General features: G+C 41.4%; 1 protein-coding gene across 1 annotated transcript in view; it reads left to right on the top strand.

Annotated features, from left to right (window-relative positions):
* Positions 1 to 26,014, top strand: part of prkcab (protein kinase C, alpha, b) — a 288,207-nt gene that overhangs the window by 15,067 nt on the left and 247,126 nt on the right. The gene's annotated exons all lie outside the window — the stretch shown is intronic.

Below are 26,014 nucleotides of genomic sequence, written 5' to 3'. Positions count from 1 at the left end.
TGTTATTGCTTAGAGTTTGACATATAAAAGAAACTTTGAGAAAATTTGAGACTGTTACAATACGATAATAAATCATTTAAACTGAGGTGTAAACGAAATATAGCCTAGGTACTGTACAGTAACATCACAACTGTAGGTGGATGCATATTAGCACTGAGAACACATTTTATTTGGTAATTTAATTATCACTTGTTTTATTGCATCTGGCAGCTGAAGCAGCTTCTTTATATACGTAGATGTAGGTCACACCAAACCTGCTTGTCCTCTGCAGGGTTACAGGAGGGCCAGAGTTTATCCCAACATCTCAGACCGCAGGCAGGAAAAGCTTTGGACAGATGGCCTGTTCATCACAGGATTCACACACACCTCAAGGCAGTTTCAGTAACTCTAATTCACCTGATCTGAATGTGTTTGGACTGTGTGGGAAACCGGGGTACCCAGAGCAAACCCATGCAGACGCAGGGAGTACAGGCAAAATTCACACAGACAGGACTTAAACCAGAAGCCTTCTTACTATGCTTATTGACTGAACAGTTGTTTAAATATATAATAGTACAAATAATTGTATTTCAAACAAACTGGTAAAGTAGCTCGTCAGTGTGTAAATAGTCTTCCTTTACCCAGTTGAGGACAAATTAATGTATTAAAATATGCCATGCTCACAGCACATATACATATCATATGCAACAGCACAATAGCATAATATCGACCATACTTATAAGGCAAATCAGTGCAAAGGGTGTCCTGCGTGATATCAACATTTGTTAAAAAGTCTTTTCTTGAAGAGCAAATATTTCTGGTTGTAGTGTGAACAGTTTATTAGCATGCATTGTTTTGAAAGAGGACAAATACGTGTCTTTATAACCTTCCCTCCAAATGTAATAGCACTTTTCACCATCCAAACCATTTCAAATTCATAAAATCACCCCCAAATCCCTTTGAGTCTGAAAATCCTCTTTTCAAAAAAAAACTTCACGTTATGAAAGTAAAATAATTGCGAGCGCCAGTTTATGTTGACTAAAGGGCAATGAGCCTTGTCAGAATGAGGCTGTTTAGGAGCAGACAGTCTTGTCCTCTGCCCAAATTTGGCTTTGTTTTGTCTGAGATGTTGTGCCCTGTGGCCTGTCATCCGCACTGCGCTCGAACCGTTTCTGTTATTAAACACAACTCTGTTTCTACCATCCTAGCACTGGCACAGCATAAATCAGTGGGATAATGTAGATGTTCTGCTCGTCTCTTCCACGTCTGCTTTGGCCCTTTTGAAGTTTGGTGTGCCACTTAATCTGGAGGGTCTTGGCAAATCCAGAAATAAGAAATCGTGTCGCTGTGACTGAAGGATGAGCTGGCGGAGTTAGTGAGCCGCTGGCAGGGCGAACGTAAACACTATGACAGCTTTGGTTTGAGGTGACGTGTGGAAAGAGATGTTTTGTCTTAAAGTGAGCAGTAGCAGAAGTCGGGCAGTCTGCTGACAGGGCCACGGTTGCTGTTTCGAGGGGTCTGGAAGATTTCCATTACCAGCTGTGTTTTTCTTGGCCTTTCGTATAAAGATTAGGCCACGCATAAGAGTATGTGTGCCCAAGTGTCAGGCGCACTAAACAGTTGACCTCATTTATATACTGTACATCAAGTGAATCGCTGCAAATGTTACTCATTCAGAGAATCAGTGACCTCTAACCTATTACATCTTCTCCTGCACAGACATCTGTGAGACATCAATTGATGCACTTTTGCAACCTGCGCTGTATCTACAGACCAGAATATCATCTGTCATTATTCCCCCTCCTGACTCGGAAGGCTTTCATACCCGAAAGTTGCGCGGCCATTCATTCTCTGTATAATATGCACAACTTCCCCTCACATTTGGAATCGGAGTCACATGTTTCGGTTTATTTTTGATCATGATGTCTATCCAATGTATTATTATTTGCAAGCCCCTTATCCTCATTTCACGAGACTTGTAAAATCAGATGTTACTGAAAACGTTTTGAATAAAAACATGCACCTTCTGGTTGACACTGGGGTTGTATGCAGACTTTTTAAATATTGCACAGGAACAAACAGATGTTGAGATACAGAAGTCACTTGACAAGTGTGAACACACAGTGTCCAGATTGGCTAATGACTTGATCTGCGTGATCGCTAATGTCAATGTTGATTTGCAAGTGTTAATGCCAAGTGTAAATGCAGCGATAGAGACCTTGGAGTGAATGGGCTCGTGCGTGTTTTTTTCATTTCAATCAATATTAGGGATGTAACGATTCATCGTGAGCCGGTTGAAAATCTATTATAATGTGTGACAATTCAAATCGGTTGAAGTGTGAACTGAATCGCAATAAATTTTTTGAACAGCAGGGGCCGCTATTTTCACTGCAAATCTAAACGTGGACATGCTGATATTTCTTAAATGCAAAAAAATCCAAGAAAAGCACAGACAGCAGAGATGGAAACTCGAGTCCACGACTTAAGTCGCATAAACAGAGACTTGCGACTTGACTTGGACTCGTGACTCATGAGACTCATAAAAAACGCAAGTCATTTTGGTAGTTCATTTCATTCACATTCTTCCCCACATGACAGCATCATATAACACATTTGTCTATTAATTCCCAATCCATTATGTTCTGCAGCAAATGTCACAACGATTCATCTCTAAACACACAAAGTCAGCATTATTATGTACACGCGCGACGCATCTGGAGGACGCGTGTTCATCATATAGTTATATAAACGACAAAATGTAGCCAAGTCTTACTTTAGTAGCTTCTGTCCAGACCATTTAAGTGCAGCAGATATTATAATAGATGATTAACTTTAAATAGTTTACATCAGTATTAATTTCGTTGACGAAAACTATAACGAAAATATTTGTTAACGACATGTTTTCACTGACGATAACAAAATAAAAATGAATGCGTGATACCGAAAACAGTATAAAAAATACGGACATTTTCGTTAACTTTCGTTAAAAAACGAGACGAAAATATTCTTGGCGGACATCAGCTTGCGCGCATGTGCTGCTTATCTCATATAAGCGGTAGAGAGAAGTCTCTGGGTGAAGAGGAAGCACTGACATGTGTATTCTGCGTCTCCACGTGGTTAACAGTGCGTCTTATTTTCCTTCACAATCGCCGGTAAAGCACCACAAACTTGAAGCGCGACTGCAAGCGAGTCACCCTGAAACTCATTACAAAAGCAAGCACGAACATTTTATATGCCAATGTTAACTTATCCGCTAATGCCAGCTGCTGCATAATGTGAAATACAACATAAAGTAACAGTTAAGCCAAAAGAAGTGATGAAGTAAGTCGTATCATTGATGAAGATTGAATGACATGCTTAAAGATCAAAGCAAGTATGAATTGATTGAAAAATGATTGATGAAATGTAAGACAGTTTCTGTAATATGTATTTTTGAAAGATATTTCTCATTCAGTCTCAAGCAAAGAGTGCAGCTCTGTTCTTCAAAGAAGCATGATGCCATAAGCCAATAGCGCTTCAGTGTGAGCCCTGTCAGAGTGTTTCATTGGTTGAATGTACTTAATGAATACACGCTACTGAACGAGTCATTTAAATCAAATGAGATTGAATGAACTAGTACATGTGTTCATGGTCTAATATTCTCTGTGTTGCAACAATGCATATCCAGTAGTTACTGAACTTTTCTGAAAAATAAAGGTAATGACGTGGTTTAATTTCATTCTAAGGTCAAGTAAATGATGTAAAAACAGTTAAATCTTTGTTTGGAACATTTAATTACACATCATGCAATTCATTACATTACTTAATTTAGCCTAGATTACAGCAAAATGGTTCATATTAGTACATCATTCTTGCGCATAAAATGTATTTTGATTTTGCACCGGTAAATGTCGGTAAACCGGCGCAAAGACCTAGTCAAAAGAAGAAAACACAGGCTATCACACCAGCATCAGCACTGGTTCGAAGCACTGGTTTGAATACCCAAGACATTCTGTAGAGTTAATTAATATTTCAAAACTGATTTCGCTTCATACACTGTGAATTACAATAACTGAGAAAACTATTGCTAAAAATAGAACAGAGACTTGAGATGTGACTTGGACTCCACCTCAGAGACTTAAGACTTGACTTGGACTCCACTTTAAAGACTTGAGACTTGACATAGACTCGACCTCAATGATTTGAGACTTGGACTTGGACCTCCGAGACTTGTGAACATGTCTGACAGACAGTATTAGTTTGTTTATATTAGAGAGACCTTTTCTATTATTAATTTGTTTTAAAAGGTTTTAGGTTTTGTTATATGAAATAAAACATAATTTTACTATACAAAGAAACGTGAAGCATTTAAGAAATAATGCAAGGGAACAAGATACACACATGCGTAAACAGTTTCACATGAACAAAACCTAATTTACGTGCACAAAGTATAAATATACATTTACAAAAAGCAATTCACGTGCGTAAAACAAAACTATTTTCTCATAAAGTACGTTTCGCAAACATACGACTGTGCACAAATATTTCGAAAGTTTAAAATGTACATGTTTATCGTGTTATGTGAATGTGCAAATCATCACTCACATGTGAATCGCCTTGGATGTGTGTGTGTGTTTTTTGAGACTCTCCTGGCAGCGCAACCCCTCCCACGTGGGTTGTCGTACTCTTTAGCCAATCAGATTCAACCTTACCATTCAACCAATCATAATCATGGAGAGCACAGAACTCAAGGAGCTCTAATGTTAGCACTAAAGGCTCGTTTGTACAGTTTCACTAATCTACTCTCTGAGCTGTGATGCTGTATTAAAACATAATACAGCCACGCAATAAATCTGTTTTTATTAATTTATTTTGTAGGAGAAAAGTATGAAATAGTGAGTGAACATGACCACTTAAAAACTACACAACCAGCAGTCACTTCCACTGAACTGCTAAAATCCGTCTGGGTAACAAACTGTGAAACTGTGTTCCCCCGTCTGGGGAACATATCTGATGAGATATGTTCATGTTTATATGTCCATACAATGTATGTTTTAAATGAACAAGGACAATAAATAACTAGTTCTTGGAAACATTGTTTTGTATGGGCGCATAGATTTGTAGTTGCGCAAAAGGTGCACAGAGCCGTTTTCCTTGAGTCCTGTGCTCTCCGCGTTTATGATTGGTTGAATGGTAAGGTTGAATCTGATTGGCTAAAGAGTACGACAACCCACGTGGGAGGGGTTGCGCTGCCAGGAGAGTCTCAAAAAACACACACACACATCCAAGCCGATTCACACGTGAGTGACGATTTGCACATTCACATAACACGATAAACGTGTACATTTTAAACTTTCGAAATATTTGCGCACAGTCGTATGTTTGCGAAACGTACTTTATGAGAAAATAGTTTTGTTTTACGCACGTGTGCACGTAAATTAGGTTTTGTTCATGTGAAACTGTTTACGCATGTGTGTATCTTGTTTTACGCGTGAATAATTAATGAGACTAAAATCGCTCCATACTTTTAAAGTATAAGACTTTGTCTGTATAAAATAGCAGTTGTAACCGAGCTAATTGTATGAAGTGACAGAACATTGTCTGAGCTGTCTGTTTCTGTGTGTTTGTCTCATTTCAATGCTATGTTAATGAGTTTCATCTGAGCGGCTCACTTCAGAGACCCTCGCACCGCTGCACTTCCTGTTTGCTATGATGACTTTCAGGCCTGTACTCTCTATTACCACATCTCTCTGTCAGATTTCCCAAATACTGTCTGCCACAGACAGCGCAAGGGAAGGTTTCTGTGAGGATACAGCTCACACCTAACAGTGTCTCATTCCCAGCGCAGGGTAAAGACTAGAAGGGACACAGCCACCTCCACTGAGCATGCATACTTCAATACCGCATCATTTGTCATGCTGAACAACAGTTAATTACTGTTTTTTATTATTGTAAGGTTAGGTTTAGGGTTGGGGTAGGTGTAGCGTTAGCTATTGCAATTTTATAGCAAGATTTTGCATCACTTCTGGCCGTAGCTGTATCCCTTCTAGCCACAACCCCAGTGCAGGTCAACGTTTGTTTAGCCTTTTAATATGGGCACACGCATGATGACTTGCAGCTGTCATACTTTGACAGGGGAAAACCTTACTTAAGCAACAAGCCGTTGTGGCACGACACGAAGCTTATAACAGCCCATTAGCTGTTATAAAATGCACTGCAAGTCACTGCTTCATGGGGCTTATTGCTTTTATAAAACGGTTATTCCATATGCGTAGCAAGGTTTCATAAAATAAAGTAAATAAAATGATATTTAGGGTATGTAATGCGGTCAGCTGTTATAAATCGGGGTATTTTATAACGGCTTAGAACTTGGCTCAACCAATCAGAATGAAGGACCAGAATTTACCAGTTTATAAAATGTGATGATACCTATAATCTGTTCCAGAGGAAACATTTACAGGAGCATTTAAAGAAAATTGGGTTGCCTGTCCAATATTTTGTGTCCTTTAACTTATGTAGAACGTAGTCATGCAACAAGCAGGTCAGGATAATGCACGTCCAGCTGGTTTTATAAAAAATATGGGGTGATACAGGACCCTTATGCCTCATGTTGTAAAGCAGGGGTCTTCAACTACTTTTCTTTGAAGGCCAGATTTCAAAAGTATAAAAAGGAAGTGGGATTTTGTATTTCTGTTATTTACTGCATTTTGTTACTTTTATGCTGTTTTTTGTTGCTGTTACTTATAGGTCATAAATTAAAACATGCACGCAAATATTGCATCCAGTATTTTTGCCTTTTCGTGAAATTTAATAAAAAGGGATTTTGTCTTTTTAGTTGTATTTTATATCCCTTAATGCGTTAGTTTACCCAAAATGAAACTGCTGTTAATTTACTGACTCCCAGTCAATCCAAGATGTGGATGGAATTGTTTATTCAAGAACACAACACAAACATTTTTTCAACACCAAAAATGCCCCTTGTGACGTTAAATTAGCATCTTATAAAGCGAATCAATTGATTTGTGCAAGAAACTGAACGCTATTATCGCATCTTCGGGTGAATTCCAATAGCATTCATGTGCCCCACGCATTTAGAAGGGCAGATCCTTTGTAGTGCACGTTCTGGAGGGAGATGAACTGCTATTTCTCGCAAGTATAGCCGTATTTTCATAAATAATGAATGCAGTAATAAAAACAACACAGTTTTCCCTTATCTGATCAGCAGTTCACTTGGTGTACCCTTCCTGCAGTTACTTTCAAGGGCACAAGACGCGTGCACAAACCGATTGCCTGATGCTGTGGATTGCCAGTTAGAACGTAAATAACATTAAAAGTCCTTGGACAGGCCGATCAAATCGCTTTATAAGACGTCAGTATATCGTTATGAGCCGTGGGAATTACTTTTGTATTGAATGTAGCAGCGTTTTGGACTTTCAAAGATGTGGCGTCTCAGGAAGTGCATTTCTTAAAGCACACCGTTCTTAAAGAGCACATATTACGAGATCGTGTAAAGTACATTTCATGCAGTGTGTAATGTTGCCATGTGTGAATGTAAGCAGTCTGCCAAGTTGTAAAGCCGAAGGTGAACGAATAACAAAGTTAATAGCTTGGAAAAAAGGGAGTTGACTCTGAATCACGCAAACAATTCGTCCCTAGTCCGATTCACAAACTGACGTGGATTTACGTCACTAAATATAGTCCCCGCCTACGTTTTGCTAGGACTGCCCGCGAAAACTTCACTCTTCTCCCCCAAACACTGTAGCGCGTGAGCCTCATTCGCGCAGACCAATCACAGCAGACTAAACCATCTGACCAATCACATCAGACTAGGCTGGTGGAAAGCCAAACAAATCATTTGAGAGTCAGGCAGTTATTCTTATCTTACTTCTTGACTATTATAACAAAATAATAGTGTTTTTACACCTTGTATGTATACGTAAACTTGTTGTTGGACACTACATAAACCAAAATAGAACCTTAAAAATCAAGGAATATTTACTCTTTACAGTCTTTCCACTTATTTGAAATGTTAAGGCGGGCCAGGTCAGGATGATTGGCGGACCGCACTTGGCCCGCGGGCCGCCAGTTGTAAAGTTTTTTCAGATTTTAATAGATCATAGAGGCATCATTATGGATGTTGACCAAGGCATTGCATCCACTGTCTTGAGCTTATTTGTGTAGGAGGAGAGCACTTCACCGAGCGACAGGCACAATGCCAGACAATAAACACATTACAGTGGCCTACAAGGAGTCAAACTTCTTTTGCCTTTCTTTTATGCTTTCATTGCTTTTCAATACAGCTAATAGGGAAGTTTGCTCCTTAGATCATATGTAAATTACACAACCTGTGTAAGCTGCTTTTAAATGTAAGGTTTTAAAGTGGAAATGATGACTGACATGAATTCTGTTTCAGTTTGATCATTCACAATGATACTGCCATAGCTATGTCTATACATCTTTCTCTTCCTCCGCTAAAAACTAAAACTATATGCATTTAGATAGGAAAAGGCCAAAAGATTATGCTCTACATCAAAAGATCAATTTGGCTGGTTTGTGTTAGCAGCAAATTTTCTCGATTATAGTGTTACAGAGCTACAAGCTCAGTGTATACAGCTACTACATTATAATGTCAGCAATCCACTTAAAACATCAAGTTTGTTGAGCATATAACCCTTCTGCAATTCCCAGGATCTAAAAATTGAAGGGTCACATTATAAAGCATAATGCCTTATGAATATTAAGTAGGTGACATACAGAAACATTTGGCCAGTACTGTATTTTTGACTGAAATGATTGTTTACTGCTTGCTTGTTGGTACAAACTTCAGCAATTCTGGAAATGTAAGTCGACTTTTTGTTAAGACACTATCAACACTTGTCGTGATGTAAAGCAGGGCTTTTTAAAGCTTGAGAAGGTCAACACTGTACCCTGCCATTGTGAGGACACAAACTAGGAGAGCATTTGTATGAAATTTGCTGCAGGGGGTTGCAAAAACGTGATTTGGGACTGAACCATCTACAGTACGACCACATGTATGCAGCATTAACCATATTATAACTGCTTGACTATAAAGCCTGAAGTGACTCCACACAGAGGTTTGTGGTTTGTGTGTGCCAACCTTTGTAGTCGTTTGATAAAAAGTCAGCTGGTTAGGCCCACTGCTGTGCTACACTATTTCTTTATTTGTTTTTTGCTACATAATCAACATTGTTGGAGAAGGCTATCAAATGTCTCTTGATCCTCTGTCGGATTATCATCATCTGTCACACAGGAGATTCACCAGGCTGAGCGACCCATTATACTCCATTTGCATCATTAATCTAAAAGGACACATCTAATTCGAGCCGAATCCCTCAATATATCCACATCTTTAGACGGCGAGTGACATGAATGACATTAATTACAGTGAGAGTAATGGCTTGCTCGGTTAACTTTAATTACGTGTAATGCGACTCAGGCCTCTTCCAGAGCATCTATGGCTCATCACATGAAAGAAGCGCTCTGTTGCCACGGTAACAGCTCATCTGATGGAGCCTGAGAGCTGGTGATGTCACATTGCACCCCCGCACAGGCCGGCGTGTCCAGATGTCCTGAGTCATCACGCATGAGAACAAATGCTCGATTTCTGCAATCACAAGACTGCGTTAACATTGTGCTTAATGATTTTCTGAATTTCCAATGTTTGTATACCGAGTTGCATTACTTGCCTCTTTTACAAATATGTTGTTACATTTTAAAATATACATAAATTTCAAATTATAAGCATGTTATATGGTTGACCCTGAGCCCATTCCTAACCCTAAACTCCCTATGAACAACACCTTTGGGCACAACAAAAACAATGCCTTTTTTATATAACTACACAGCAATAAAAGACATATTATAGAAAGCGTGTAATATCTATTTGTGTAGTGAATTCTGCAAGACTTCTAAATTGCAGTTTATCTGCTGTGCATGCATTTGTTTACTGCACTTCTATATATACTGTATATCTGTCTTTATTGCGGTTAGACGGTGTTGCATAGATCTGCAACTATTGATAATCAGTTTCAGACTGTGCTTAGAACGATTCGGCGTGATGGTGGAAAAGCGCTCAAAGACAGGCTCAGGGCTCAACTCATTAACATCATCAGAGAGGAGGGGTAATTAACACCTGTGCTGTGACTTCATACAGACAGAGCTGTTATACACACACAATCACAGTGTGCTATCAGAACTGGTAATGATGCTGATGTCATGATGTGACCTTTGCTAAAGGCATCACTGTCTGCTAATAAAAACCCGTGCATTAGAACCGACATTATTCCTGTTTAAAGTTCCAGTGTATGAAATTTAGCGGCATCTAACCCCTCCACCAACTCCACCCCTGCCCCTCCCTTTTGAAGCACTACGGTGGCTGACACAGGACTAAGATGTCATCGCGTTTTCGCATATCTGAAGGAGATAATGTATTTACAAAACACATTGGACCCTTAAAGCTACTTTTATATAAACAGTTTACTAATGTCACACACTATTCATTATAAATGGTTAGTGTGACTGTACAGATATTTTGCTTACCTGTTTTTTATATCATCTGTAGATATATTTGTACAGCTGTGAGTGTGCAGGAAGACTGCTTTAACTTAGTAACACATGAGAGTGATGAAGAAACATGAGAATATGTTTCAAACAAAAAAAGTTTCTTAAGGGTTGATGATGATGTAGCTACAACACAAGGCAGAGCTACAGTAGTTGTTTTTTGGTTGCTGAACAATATTACTGCAGAGTATTATCCCTGTGTGTATTCACCAGTGTTTTACTGCACCTTTAAATATGACTCATACAGTCAGAATTTAGGGGAAGGAAAACTCATTTATAATGTTTGTTTTACTGCTTTGACTAATTTGGTTGGTATTGCAAGTGGTATATGGAACTCAGGGCTCTAGAGTGCGACCAATTTGGTCGCACATGCGACTTGATTTCTCAATGGTGCGACTAAGAAAAATCTGAGGTCGCACCGGTGCGACCAGCCGTTCGAGGGAGAAAAAAAGTCTCCCTGTGATTCAACAACAGACACACATTAGGCCCATATCGTGGTCTAAACCAATCAGAGATAGTGAAGGGCGGACCCCCCTCTGATTGGCCGTGGTCCAGATTTTCCTGTACGTGTGTGTACCAGAGGCCGTGTTAACCGAAAATTATCTGTCATTGACAAAAAATGTTTACCAGTGATGGAAAAATCTGAAGGCCGTCCGTCCATCAGCTATTTTGACGGATTACAATGAGAGCAATTTGTAACTCCCCGTTTGCCTTCATTAGAGCGTGATATGCTCGCGAAGGGATGTGCGTGTTTTCAAATGTCATTGTTACTGACTAGACATATGTGATGCGATCTGAGAAAACCCGTCGGATGTCGCGCTGAGATGCGGGGAAAGACAGTTCACCTATCAAAGTAAACTACATAACACAAAGAATGAAGGAGTATCAATGCACATTCCCCGCCAGTCCTGTGTAAACTACGGCATGCAAAGTTTTTTTCATACAATGTTTTCGTGAGATGGCGGAGCTCCCCGTCTGCAGCACCGGGAGTTATCGCTGCTCATGCGAGCCGGACCGCGATCGCAAAACATACAAGGAATGATCAAAAGTCCACACACTATGCACATGATAAACAAGGTAAAACTTGCTTCACTGCTTATTAGTTGTTGACCGTAATGTTTGCTAGTTTCCTCGTGTAGTGATAACGGCAGAGCTCTCGTTCTTTAAGTGTGCCCTGCACCATTTTCCTTACTTTCGTTTTATTCAAACGGTTTTGTACAGTATTTTTATAGACTTCAACACTAGGAAATGTTTTTTATTAAATTGTTATTAAGTCTTTTACCACTGTAAAGTGACTTTTACTTGTGATACTGGACTGTTGTGCTTTTATTTTCATCACTTCACTTTAAACCCGTTTTTCTCCAAATTCCGTTCCTGAAAATCCTAGCGCTTCAGCCGACCTCAGCCATAACTTTTGTTACATACATACAATGAGCAAAATTAAAACTGATTTGGAAAGGGCTTGGTATCAAAAACTGTAATATATAAATTTGCACCATGTGTTGGGTTTTCCCAGATCGAATCACATATGAACATAAACATTAAAACATGAAATATACAGATGAATATAAACAACAACGGCTTTATTGGGCATTCAGTTGTATTAAAATACAACAAGTTCCGAGACACAAGTACAGCGTGATGACGTCACGAACATACTAATTACCACCTAACGCCACCTTGCACCATAGTGACGGGTAATAATAGATTATGACGGATTTTTTACGAGCCTGTCAGTCAAAATGACAGACAATAAAAAAGTCTAGCGCAACCTCTGGTGTGTACGTGTGAAAATGCGTGTGCTGCAGTCAGACAGAGAGAGGTGAGGAGCCTATAGGCCCGTCAGTTAAACAGAGTGGATGTAGCGCGGATAATGAGAGAAGATGAAAAGAACGATTGACAACTTTTTCGTGAATAATGTTAAGTTAAGGCCTGATCCATCCGAAAATCATAAGCAATGCTCTGACACGGAGCCATCAACCTCCCAGGTTATGTCAAGCCCTGGTCCATTTATCTTGAAATGTTTTAAGTTTCAGTTCAGTGAAGCACTTTAAGCACCAACACTTTTTCAGTAAGTTACCTTTCTTGTAGAATTGTGCTTCAAATAAAGAACTTTATGTTGACCAGATTGTTAGTTAATCATTTACAAGTCAATTTTGCCTATATGGACAGTGATTTTAAAAAAAAGAACTGGTAAAACTGCAGTGTTAAATGCGATGCGGTCGAAAATTAAGAAATTTAGAAACCTAAGAAAAAAAGTTAGGCGCACCAGTGCAACCAATGCAAAAAGTTAGTCTAGAGCCCTGGAACTCATGTTCCAGTTAAATTTGTATCTACATTAGGTGCCTTTGTGAAGTATTATTTGAATTTGTAATTTGTGAAGTACACTTACTTATAAGTGTGTATATAATAAGCTTTATAACAATAAAAAGTGTCTCTTTGTGTATTTTGAAAGTTTCACACAAATCCGTAAACACGACATACTATATATGTCTATTTTTTCAGGCCCCCAAAAGCCTGTTCTGTTGTCTTGTTATAAACATCAAAATCGCAAGTTTTCCATTTTTATTTAGAAAATGATGTTGTGTAAATGCCCCTTAGTTAAATGGACCAAAATACAGAAGTACTACAAGATGTCATAGATCTATAGAAAACATGTGAAATAAAGCACTATTAACAACATACATTCAATGAAACAAAATTAAGTAACTGATAAAATGTCAGGATCATTTCTATTTATCATCGCTTTTTTTTAAAAAGAAATAAATTAAAAGCACAAATGTGCTGGTGTAAGGTTTCTGTATGGTGTACAAGAAACGCAGGAGAACTGACCCAAAGTACTATGACAGGATGATGAATGAATCTCTATAGTAAGAACTACATAATCAGCTGGTTTTACACACACGCAAATGTCCTGGGCTTTATGCATCAAAAGTTTACTTCATATTCAAAACTTTTTATGGAACTACTAGGCCTACATTAGGGACGCCGAGGGTCCCCATTGACTCCCATAGTAGGGGAAATTACTTTATCATTGTCTTGTTCTGTTGAACTCAAAAGACATTTTGAAGAATGTAGAATGCACTTTTGACTTACCTTTGTATTTTTTCCTACTATGGCAGTTTTAATCATTGAATGTTACGCTTGAATAATCTCTGATTTCTATGAGAAGCATTGTACACATTACATACAGTATCACCTCTCTCTCTCTATTTCTCTCTCTCTCTCTATTTCTCTCTCTCTCTCTATTTCTCTCTCTCTCTCTCTCTCTCTATTTCTCTCTCTCTCTCTCTCTATTTCTCTCTCTCTCTCTCTCTCTCTCTCTCTCTCTCTCTCTCTCTCTCTCTCTCTCTATGTCACGGTCCCACCGTCTTGTTTATGAAATTCTAGTCGTGTGGTGGGATTGGGGCAGAGTCCTTGGGTTTTATGTGAGAAGGCCATGAGATGTTTGTTTTTACCTCTCATGTGTTTTTCCAGTGTCTCGTCTCTGTTCCCGCCATCTCGTTTCCTCGTTATCCTTCCCTAAGTGTTTGATTACCCACACCTGCCCCGTGTCGTTATCCCTCGTTTGTCTTCCCTTTAAATACCCTCTTGTGCTCGTGGATTGTTTTGTGTTCATGCTTGTACGTTCGGTGTACCTCTGGCTCGTTCGTTTTGTGTCACCTTGCCTTATTGGATTTTATTACCCTGCCTTGTTGGATTGACTTACCTTGTGTTTTGATTTCTTATTCATTCCCTAGTGTGGAGTTTAGTTTTGTTATCCTGTTTTCTTGTTTTACCCCATCGTGGGTTTTTGTTTGAAGTTCGTGTTTTGTTATAGTTTTCCCCATTGTGGGTGTTTTGTTTTATTATTAAAGTTAAGTGTTTTCTGCATCGCTGCCTGCATTTGGGTTCTTCCCCTCTCTCTCTCTCTCTCTCTCTCTCTCTCTCTCTCTCTCTCTCTCTCTCTCTCTCTCGTGAAAAAGAGTTTGTGTCTTAACCAGCTGTGGTCATGTAGTGTCATCCACACTTTAGCAAAGAGCACTGAGACTTTGAGTCACTTGATTTATTCATATAATTGATCTCGCACGCCCACAGCGGCATCTCATTGGTATAGAAATCCAGCATCGCATACCTGTATATCAAAGATGAAATATATTCTGATTTATGTTTTTATGCTTCACACAGTGTCAGTGAAAATTTACCTGACACTGGAACGCAGACGTGGCGTGAAGCATGCAGTCTGCTGAGGATTAGTCAGGTTGTCGTGCTCAGAGGAATATTTGATACGGTTTGGGGGTGTTAACTGAGCTGTATTGAGCTCTAAAGCTGTCTTAATGGAGCGTGAACTTGTCAGTGGATCTAAATCAATAGCTCTAAGAAATCCGACCATGCCTTTATCCCGCTTCAAATCTGGCAGATTAGGGAAACATTACTCTCCTGCTTAATGACTGATGTGAGATCTAAACGCACAGGCTTTAGCTGTGTACATTGAAGACAGTTTCATAACAGGTCTTATGATCTAGCAAAAACATTATCAGTCATTCTGGGCACACAATGGCAATATTCTCTCGATGTCAATTGTTTTGTTTTTCCTTGGAATGAGATCTTGTATTCATCTCTTGTTATGTAAAGCTGGACTTTTCTCTTGTTTCTGTGGCTTCACATGTGTCCACTGCTCTTCCCTCAATCCTCCTTTAATTAAATTCCCTCTCCCACAGCTCAGATAAACACGGTGTTCTGTGAAAATCGTGTCAATATGCCTCTCTCCCTCTGCAGTCACACGCAAACTTAAGAATACATCATAGGGAGACGGGTACTTTCACATCAAAGCCTGTTGTCTTCACTATACATCATCCTTTCACTAAAAAGAAATGATTCCTTCATTAAACAATGAATGGAAATCTAATCAATAAGATTGTCAGATCATAACCAGTTGAATAAAATGCGATGTAAACCTTTGCAACAAATGTCTTTTAATAATAGATTCTAAAATATATTTGCATCGCAGCAAACTCTCACACACCTTTAGAGGCTTATACCTAGGAAAGTTTATAAAGACTTACGCAACACACCATCAGAGTTTTTATCCTGACCTGCAGCCACGACACCGATACGTGACGTGCGACAGTTGCGTCTGAAACCTCCGCAACCAACAGATGTTATGAGCATATTCTTGACCGTCCTCTTTGAAAACAAGCTCTCTCTTCTCTGATTCGTTCTCGTTCTTACCACGACCATCAGTATTAATCATTAAACATGGATGAGAAACTAGAATCAGAAATTAAAGTTTCAGAAAAAGAAAGTTTCTTAACGAAAACCATATAAAGGCACAAGAGATGTGTCTCTGACTGTGTCGTGTTCAGTGTCAGACAAGTTGCTTGCCACTGAAATCTTATTATGTCACGTCTGGTTAGGACAGGGTGTTTAACTATTGGTGTTAACTATCGGTGTTAACACTTTTCAGGTTCCTTTACGTGTCTAAATACACTCTTAAAATAAAAGGTGCCTCAAAAGGTTCTTCGATGCCATAGAAGAAACTTTTGGCTCCATAAAGAACCTTTAACATCTGAAGAACCTTTCTGTTTTACAAAAGATTCTTTGTGGCTAAAAAAGGTTCTTCAGATTGTGAAAACTTAAGAAAGAGATGGTTCTTTAAAGAACCTTTGACTGAATGGTTCTTTGTGGAACCAAAAATCGCTGTGAAGAACCTTTTAAGCACCTTTATTTTTAAGAGTGTATTTCGATTCCAAACCATGCACTTCCTCTGTTGTTGTCTCTTCATTTCATGAAAGGGTTTGTAACCGTTATTTGCATTTCCCATGCTTTGATATTTGCTTGACGGAGAGGGAATAGAAGGTTATCGATCATCTGGTGGAGGTATACCCAAACTCTACTCCCAGATGATTTACGCAGGCTGTTCTCGGCTCTGTTAATAGGGCAGCACAACAAATGGGCCTCCAGGCTGCCTCCGCAAATACCAATTAGAGCGTTGGGTGCTGCCGTGAGACCCTGCAGTGTGTGGGTGGCACCATGTGGACCACTCAACCACTCGCGTATTACAGGATATTATATTACAGGAGTCTCCAGCAATACCAACAAATGTGTCATGGGGTTTCTCACTGGTCTGTGGCCAGTTATTATATTAAGCCCATAATTATAATGTTCATTGTGTAGAGCTAATCTAAAACCAGGCAGCGGAAATACAGGATGCAATTATTTGAACACAATAACATGGAAAATGGTGTGTAGGCAACAGCAGAAATGACTGCAGCTTTTATATCGGTTAATGAAAACTCATTGTGGTGAGTGTGGTGTGGTTTAAATACAAAGATCCAGGTTGGGGTGTAGGATGATGATGGGCTCTTTCTTTACTTTTTGATGATAAGAGAATGATAGAAGAGTCAAGAGGAGGCGTAACAGATTTTTAATTCTGGGTTAACTCTAAACTAAAGAAGTAGGCAGTGTGTTAGTGGTCTTACTTTGGTAGTTAGTCTTAAGATCATTAAGAGGTTATATCCAACAGGTCATAACCACTGTAAAAAACAAACTATAAAATCTACTCAATAAAATTGAGGTAACAATTTGCACTCACTTTAAAGGAGTATATTCTACCCCATATTTTTATAAAGAGTAAAGTAAAGAGTAAAGAGCACCTAAATTTATAAGTTATAACAAACTAATTTAAATTGGGTAAATTTTACCTTATATATTATACAAGTAATTGCTTAATAAAATGTTTACCCTTTGACAGCAGGTATTGTTCATCTACCTAATTGTTCTTAACATCAATTTCAATTGACATACAAGTCCTGCTCAGCTGTGGGATTATGCATCACCAGCACTTTCACTTTGTTTGCCTTTCAAGTTCTCCTACCTGTTAAAAATAAAAACAAAATGCATGCCAATTTTTACATTAGTTAAATAAACATTACATCACATATCCTCTTATGTTGTGAGGGCTGTCTGCTTGACATTCACCACCTATATTATCTAATATCTGCGACTAGCCTCACTTGTACTGATAACAAAACAGCGTATCTTCTTTTAACCCAAAGGAGAATATAACGGTAGAGCTTACATTTAAGTAAGTTGCATTCATGATGATATAATGAAGTTGAACAAAAACTTACCGGCTGCTCCACAAATCCTGTCAGCGAATCTGTCATGAAAGAGAAACAAGGTGACCCAGATGCGGTGAAAAGCCGAAGATGTTTATTAAATAACAGGCACCAATAAGCAGAGAACAACCCCAACCGCGGACGTGCTGTCCACGGTGGTAAGAACTTGAGTCCGCAATAGGATGACCGCGGCGACTCGGGCTGAGGATAGGTCTCCAACACTGAGACGAGGAGGGAAGTATCTCGGAACCTCACTCGGCCCGGGACCCGAGCTGAGAACCTGGCGGTTGATGACAACCAGAAGAAGAATCTGAGCTCCGTCTGCGGAAAGCTGCCTGCCGTGGGTAGAGGTGGTGAACGCCAATGAGAGCTGCCGGGACACAGGAAGAAAAACGAGACAACAGAGGAGGGAAAGACTTAACTTGACCAGACGAGATGAAAACCAAGACTATGACAAGACTAGGGAAAAACTTCTACAGACGAGCCGCAGCTACGTCTGGGGCAGTCTGAAACTAAAGCTAATACAAGCAACGATCAGACAACAGACAAGATACACTGAGGGAATATAAGGGGGAGAATAATGAGATGGAAAAGGTTGGCAGGTGTGGAGTAATTACGGGAACGAGTGCTTAATGAGTAACGTGACAGCAGGCGAGACGTGACAGCCTTAACCTTAGCAGCGTCCGGTTCTATGCCTCGGGGTGAGATCACGTGGCCAAGGAACGAAACCGTATCGGAGTGGAATTCGCACTTCTCCGCTTTGACAAACAATTGGTTCTCGAGAAGACGCCGGAGAACCTCTTTGACGTGTTGGGTGTGTTCCTGGGGAGAAGAGGAGAAAATCAGAATGTCATCCAGGTACACGAAGACAAAATGATTAATCATGTCGCCCAGCACGTCATTAATGAGGCCCTGGAAGACGGCCGGAGCATTGGTCAGTCCAAACGGAAGAACCAAATACTCATAGTGTCCCGAAGGTGTGTTGAAGGCCGTCTTCCACTCGTCCCCCTCGCGGATGCGAACCAGGTGGTATGCGTTGCGGAGGTCCAACTTAGTAAAGACCCGAGCTCCCTGTAAAAGTTTGAAGGCAGATGACATTAAGGGTAAGGGGTATTTATTCTTTACCATTATCTCATTCAAACCTTGATAATCGATACAAGGGCGTAGGGAGCCGTCCTTCTTCTGCACGAAGAAGAACCCCGCACCGGCTGGCGAGGAGGAGGGGTGGATGAGCCCGGCATTCAACGAGCTGCAATATATTTCTCCATGGCCTCTCTTTCCGGAGCCGAAAGGGAAAATAACCGACCCTTGGGCGGAGTAAGTCAATGGCACAGTCGTAGGGACGGTGAGGAGGAAGGGACGTTGCACGGGACCTGCAGAACACGGAGCGCAGATCATGATATTCCTCCGGAACCCCGGTCAAGTCAGCGATATCCACCTGCAACATAGGAGACACAGACACAGGAGAGGGAGCAGGACCAAGACAAGACACATGACAAGCAGGGCTCCACGCTAAAATAGAAGTGTTAACCCAATCAATGTGAGGATTATGCTGTGACAACCACGGATGCCCTAATACCAACGGGGTTGTGGGGGAATCGAGGATGTACAACTTAATCTTCTCACAATGATTACCCGACAGAAATAAGCTTACGTGAGGAGTGGTGTGAGTGACGGTGAAAAGTGGCAGTCCCGCCAACGTCACGGCTGAGATGGGTGGATGCAGGGGAACCGAGGGAATTCCCCACGCTCGAGCCGTGGCCGCGTCCAGAAAGTTTCCCTCGGCCCTAGAGTCAATTAAGGCCCTTCCAGTGTGAGTCGTAAAGCCGAAGGTGAGGCGGAACGGCAGCATGGTGCGCGGGAATGGAGAGGTATCTGTGATGGCGCCCACCCGGACTCTCCGCTCTACGGATGGGCGATGGTTTTTGCCGGGCAGTGAGTGACAACATGTCCCGCCTTCCCACAGTAAAAGCAGAGACCGTCAGCGAGACGCTGCTGCTTCTGGGCGGGCGTGAGGTGTGAACGCCCGATCTGCATGGGTTCGGACTCTGGTGGTGGATGGCGTGTAGTGCTGGCCTCTAGGCTAAAGTTCCGGCTGGCATCCCGGCTGGAATCACGGCGTCGCCACGCGGGAGGTGAAGCGTGTCACCGGCGGCGAGCATTAATCCGGCTCTCGATCCTCAGGCAGAGATTGATCAAATCCTCCAGGTCCCAGGGTGGATCGAGCGCGGCGATCTCGTCAGAAATGGTTGAGTTGAGGCCGTCAAGGAACCGCGCGCGCAACGCCCCGGCATTCCACTCACACGCAGCCGCTAAGGTCTTGAAGCGGATTGCGTAGTCCGTGATGGTAGCTCTCCCCTGAGTGAGACGGGAGAGTTGGGCGGCCGCTTCATCACCACGGGCCGACCTATCAAACAAGCTGGTCATCTCCGCGTGGAACTCCCGGAACGACCGACAACACGAGTCCTGGGCCTCCCAAACTGCCACTCCCCACTCAACAAGGTAAGAACAAAAGCGATCCGGGTCTCCTCTGTGGCATACCGGTGAGGTTGGAGTGCGAACACCAGAGAGCATTGGGAAAGAAACGCCCGACAGGAGTTGGGATCACCGTCGTAGATGGGAGGACTGTTTGCATGCGGCTCCGGATCACTCGAGACTCCGTGCGGGGGAGGGCGTTGGACCCCTCCAGTGTGTGCGGCACCTCGTAGAAGCTCGGAGACCTGGTGTTGCAATGCCGTCACCTGTCCCTGAAGCGCGTCAACCTCCTGGGTGGCAGCAATAAGACGAGACGCCTGCTGTCCCAGCAGGATTCCCTGCTGTTGCAGCATTGCTCGCAGCGGATCCTGTCCCGCTGGGTCGTGCATCGGGTCTGATCGTTCTGTCATGACAGAGAAACAAGGTGACCCAGATGCGGTGAAAATCTGAAGATGTTTATTAAATAACAGGCAGCAATAAGCAGAGAACAACCCCAACCGCGGACAGCACTAGGGAAAAACTTCTACAGACGAGCCGCAGCTACGTCTGGGGCAGTCTGAAACTAAAGCTAATACAAGCAACGATCAGACAACAGACAAGATACACTGAGGGAATATAAGGGGGAGAATAATGAGATGGAAAAGGTTGGCAGGTGTGGAGTAATTACGGGAACGAGTGCTTAATGAGTAACGTGACAGCAGGCGTGTAGGTGCGGAGTGGAAAATCACCAGTGAGGGAAAGCCTAAGGAGACACGAGGGCGGGGTGAAATACGCAGACACCGAGCACGCAGTCAGCCAGCGGCTTACCACGTGCTCGACAATAACAACACAACCCACGTGCAGATGAAACCCCGACCAGACCAAGACCGTAACAGAATCTGAAGAGGATGAGTCTCATGATTCCTAATTTCCCGCCGGAGCGTTAATGCATGCACGTGCACTCCGCAGTGTCATAGCTAATATTTTCGGGTAAATTCTAACTTGTTTTTTAAGTTGCCATTATTACTCATAAAAAGTAGGTAGTGTAGGTAGAATGTACCCATTATTATATATTTTATTCGCTAACCAATATTTTTAGGTAAAATTTAACTGATTTTAATGGGTTGTATTTAACACCCTCAAGAATCGTTTTTGTTCAATGAATTTTGCTTAACACTTTCTCAAAACGGCACCACCATTCTGATTTGGCTGGCCTTTTGTATTTTTAAGGAGTCGGGTTGTGAGAGTTTTGTTTGTTTAGTTGGACATACAATATGTTGTTGACATTTGCCTATAACCAGTGACATGATCTGAAGTGACTGTTTCAAAAGGTACTGAAGGATAATGTGTCTATTTTAAATCCAGCAAATGGGCAGTGGTCTGCTCATGGCTAACTTAAGAAACAAGTGGACCAGGCTTTATGCCAAATAACAAAAACTGGACTACACAGCACCAGTCCTAAAAAAACTTAGTAGTACCAAATTAGTCATCCACATTATCGCTTTCATCTAAAGTAGGAGTTATGAGAGACTGCGGGGGATGTATGTGGAAGTGGAAAATTTGAGACTGCTGTTAGCAAGAGGAAAAAACAGGGTAAAAAACATGCAAGCTCACAAAGGAGGCAGATCCCACACACAGACAAAAAAAAACATTTTAAATCAGCAATAACGTGTTACTGGATGAGTAGGAGTGTAATTTGTAGCATGTTATGTGAGAATTACGATGAAGAAATGAAAAAGAGAGAAAATATGAAGATTATCAGAGCGAGAGAGAAATATGCTGCACTTCTGTCTCAAGAAACAGATTGTGTGCGAGCCCTGGGTGAGCCCATGACTGCAGGGGGAAGATTCCCTAATCTTAAAAACATTGCTATGGGTGGTGGTGATGTCTGAGGTTTGTCCAGACTCTCTTGCACACGTGTTACAAGCAGTGCAACTTCAGACCCATTTCGATTCTACTCTCTAAACGTTACATACAGCTTATTGCCCTATAAAGCCGTTGTCATTTACAGATTTTCTGTTTCTGTTGTCAGTTCTGTTTCATAACCAAGACACATTGTCTGATAAAATCACCACACACCAAAGAGCAGAGATTTTGACTATATTCTGTCACACAGCCTCTGTCTCTGTAACCATGTGCTTTTTTACAGACAAACTGTGTTCATGCTTATATATCCAAACAGTCGATAACAGTTTTGGAAACTCTGTTTTGTACTCGCAAGCCGGCCGCCGTACGGTGAACTGAATGTGCTGCCTCTCCAGAGATACTCATATTATAGGGAGATGGAAGGGTCTGTAATACTTTTAATTGGAGAAACCGTAACGGCTAACAAAACACATTGACATCCATTAAAAAACTAGCATCTGGACTCCTTTCTGCATTCCGCTGAAGCCAGGGAAACCAAAATGAATGTAGCGGAAACACTGCCCATGTGTGCACATGCATGCTGCTGTATGCTATGCAGTGATGCATCATGGGTGTGTGCCATGATGACTATAGAAAAGTAAATCCGGCCCTTTAGGTAAAAGACTCAAAAAGAATGAATGTCCGTCTGTCTGCAAAGGTGGGTTTGCAGTATGCCCTGCTGACAGACAGAGAAACATAACCCAGTTGAACGCTTAAGGCCTAACCTAACCAAAACTACTCAATGTTTAAGATTGAACCTCAACCCCTCTGTTTGAGCCCCTGTGTTGGGTCACAAGGTGTGCTGGATCCTATCCTAGACTATCTTGGGCTGAAGGCTGGGAAACACCTCAGACAGGTGGCCAGTATGTTTCCAGGGGCTAGATTTGATAATTTTATGCCGGGGTACTAGCCTCGCTTTGGGCTTCAGTGTTAGTTTACAGGGAAACAACCTTCTGCCTCAAATAAAGCATTCTGTTAAATGCAGCCATCAGAGTCTTTCCTTATGAGCGGGTTCAAGAGAAAATACTAAGACACACAAAAGTAACAAAAAACAACAGCTTAAATTTGTTTCATGCCTGGTTTAAAGTCAAAAATACGTCCGTGGAAGAGGTCAATGGGGCTTCACAGCTGCAAGCTTTCTGTGCCACCGTGAGAACCGCAGCTGATACCGAAAACTCTGTGTTAGTGTTTTCTCCTTAGGCTTTTTTTATATGACGGGGCTGTTGAATATGACAAAAACAAATATAAATACTTGGCTTTTCTGTCTCAATGAAGCAAACGAATGTGTATGTGTGCTGTCTATCTTTCTCTCTCTCTCACTCTCTGAGCAACGGCTTGAGATGAGATGCGTCTAGGGTGGTAATGAGGCCACACAAAGTCTCAATTATTCCTTACATAAAGGTTTTTGGACTGTTTATCTTTGCTTTTAACAAACACTCTACAATAAATTCAGTAGAAGGAAAATGTACTCACCTGTAATGCATTGACAAAGTGAAGTTTAAGACTTTGCTACGCAATGCGGTACATGGGACCAAAGAGACAACACGAGACATGTTATCACTGGCGTCAGTAAAGGAGAAGACAAACGCCAGTGATAACATGTCTCGTGTTGTCTCTTTGGTCCAATCATGTCTGATGATCTCTTCCATATAGCCTTAACATTCAATATTCTGTGTAGACTTGAAACGGTTGATACGTTTTGTTTTCTCAGTGGATTTGCACGTATGATCTACGCATATGATCAGCTCTGTGCTATCGTGTCTCTGGACCGGAGGACACTCACGTGCAACCGTTCGCGTGACAAAAACATGAAATTAAGACTTTAATGTTAATGGATACACTGTCTGGATCATCCCCTATCTCCCATCTAGTGCATTATGTGTCATTCACCATGTAGGACATAATAAATGTGCAAACTACTGGCTGATTTGAGGCACCGCTTCAGCAGCTCTCATAGTGAAGGGGGCGGGACTCTTTGGATTCTAAAACGGATTTGATTGGACGAGAACTTTGATGAGAGGTTGAAGTGTAGCGTGATGTCATGGAATTTCTAGATTTATTTGAGCGTGTGCGCCAGACTGTCAGTTTTGAACGCTTATATCTTCTAAATGGGAATTTTGTCAGCGCGTAGGAGCATATCAGTTTATTGACGTCCTTAAGACTAACACATTTTTAATAAAAGGAAAAAAACTTTCATTTTGATTTCACTGGGGCTATAAATCTTTTTATAACCTTCTTTAGTTCTTTCTGGAGCAGAGCTCAGAACTAATAAAAAGGGCAAAATGGCAGTCGAGTGACCTGAGACTTTTTCGTCCTGATGTCCATCCTTCCGGCTAGCCAAACTGAGCCTAAAGAAACCTAACGGCGGTCCATAGGGACGGCACACAGAGTGCTTGGCAGTGCTGTGTTTTTACACAATGTTTTTGGCCTGTCAGGATGAGTAGCAGAGTGTAATGGTATGTTTCTGTGCTGTATGTGGGCTTCTGTAGGTTTAAGGTTAATAGCTGTGGATAACTGGAGCTCTATTACGCTGTAGAGTTCCTCTCACAATGCTCACACTCTCGTGGGCTCATGGAAAGTGCCTGTTGACCTGTGTACACCAGATCTCTGCTTCTCTCAACAACACAAACTCAGCTATAACAGTCCATTGAAATAAAAAGCTAGACTCTGCTGTGTTATTGTCTCGCTGATTAATCACAAGCAACCAAGCATTAACAATTGTCATGATGTGTGTTGAGGTTAAATGGCTTATGTCCAAAAGCATACAGTATATACACTCTATATACAGTATAAACAGTCGTAGAAAAAAAATAAGAGACCATTTCAGATTTTAAAAAGAACTATTTATAGGTAGCCTACTACCTATTTAAATATTGTTTCTATTTGCGTTTATATGCAGAAAATAAAAGCTGGAGAAACAGGTCAAAATAACAGAAAAGATGCTCTATATAGTCATATTCATATAGAGCAGTGGTCACCAACCCTCTTCCTGGAGATCGACCGTCCTGCAGACTGCAGCTCCAACCCTGCTTCTGTTATGGAAGTAAGGCCGGAGTCAGATGCAGGATAACAAGGCTTTATTAGCTCAAGATACTCCACAGAGTCACACAGAGAAAAACCACAATAATAGCAAAAACAGGCTCGAGCGCTCGGCCGCGAAAATATTTGGGGGAAAAAAAACAATGGATAAAGAGAAACTAATACATGTAAACGGTCTGCTAATCCAGAGGCCGATGCCAACTCACTCACGAATGAAGAAGTTCGTAAATCCAGAGGCCGTTGCCAACTCACTCATGTAGAGAAAAGTTTGTAAATCCAGAGGCCGTTGCCAACTCACTCATGTAGAGAAAAGTTAGTAAATCCAGAGGCCGTTGCCAACTCACTCACGTAGGAAAACGTTCGTTAATCCACCCACGCAGAGAAGAAGTCTATGACAAGCTCCGTGAAACAAGCCCCGAAGTGAGAATCCGTGAAAGGGTCTGTACCACAACCTCGAAAGGTGAATCCGTGAGAAAATCTGAGTTCACATCCCCGAACGAGACTCTATGAGAAACTCCGAGCCACTAGCCTGAAAAGAGCTACTGTGATCTAACGCCGTGGATGAATGGTGTCTCTCCCGAACCGGACCCGGAAAAGAGCGGGGTCCTCCACGAGAGAGAACTCCTCCAGTGAGGGTGAGAAGCGGTAGCCTCCGGGCATCCAGGGAAAGAAAACTCCACTCAGCCAGCCAAAAGATAACCCGAACTCGCCAGACCTGCGCCGCTCTGGGGAAACAGTGGGACACCGAGCAGGGTGCAAAGAGCTCTGGAGCCTGAACGAAAATCTTCAGGACGGTCGATCTCCAGGAGCAGGGTTGGTGACCACTGATATAGAGCATATATCTATACTGTATATTCTAATGGCCATCTAGAAATGGTGATTTGACATGACCATTTTGAATGGTCTCTGTATAATATAATATGTCTGTATAATGGTTGTATATACACACATACAGTATATACTGTATATATATATAT

Source organism: Triplophysa rosa, linkage group LG11 (genome assembly GCF_024868665.1).
Source record: "Triplophysa rosa linkage group LG11, Trosa_1v2, whole genome shotgun sequence".
In the NCBI taxonomy this organism is placed as follows: domain Eukaryota; kingdom Metazoa; phylum Chordata; class Actinopteri; order Cypriniformes; family Nemacheilidae; genus Triplophysa; species Triplophysa rosa.
Note: the sequence above shows the minus strand (reverse complement) of the source record. Positions and strands in the feature narration are given on the sequence as shown.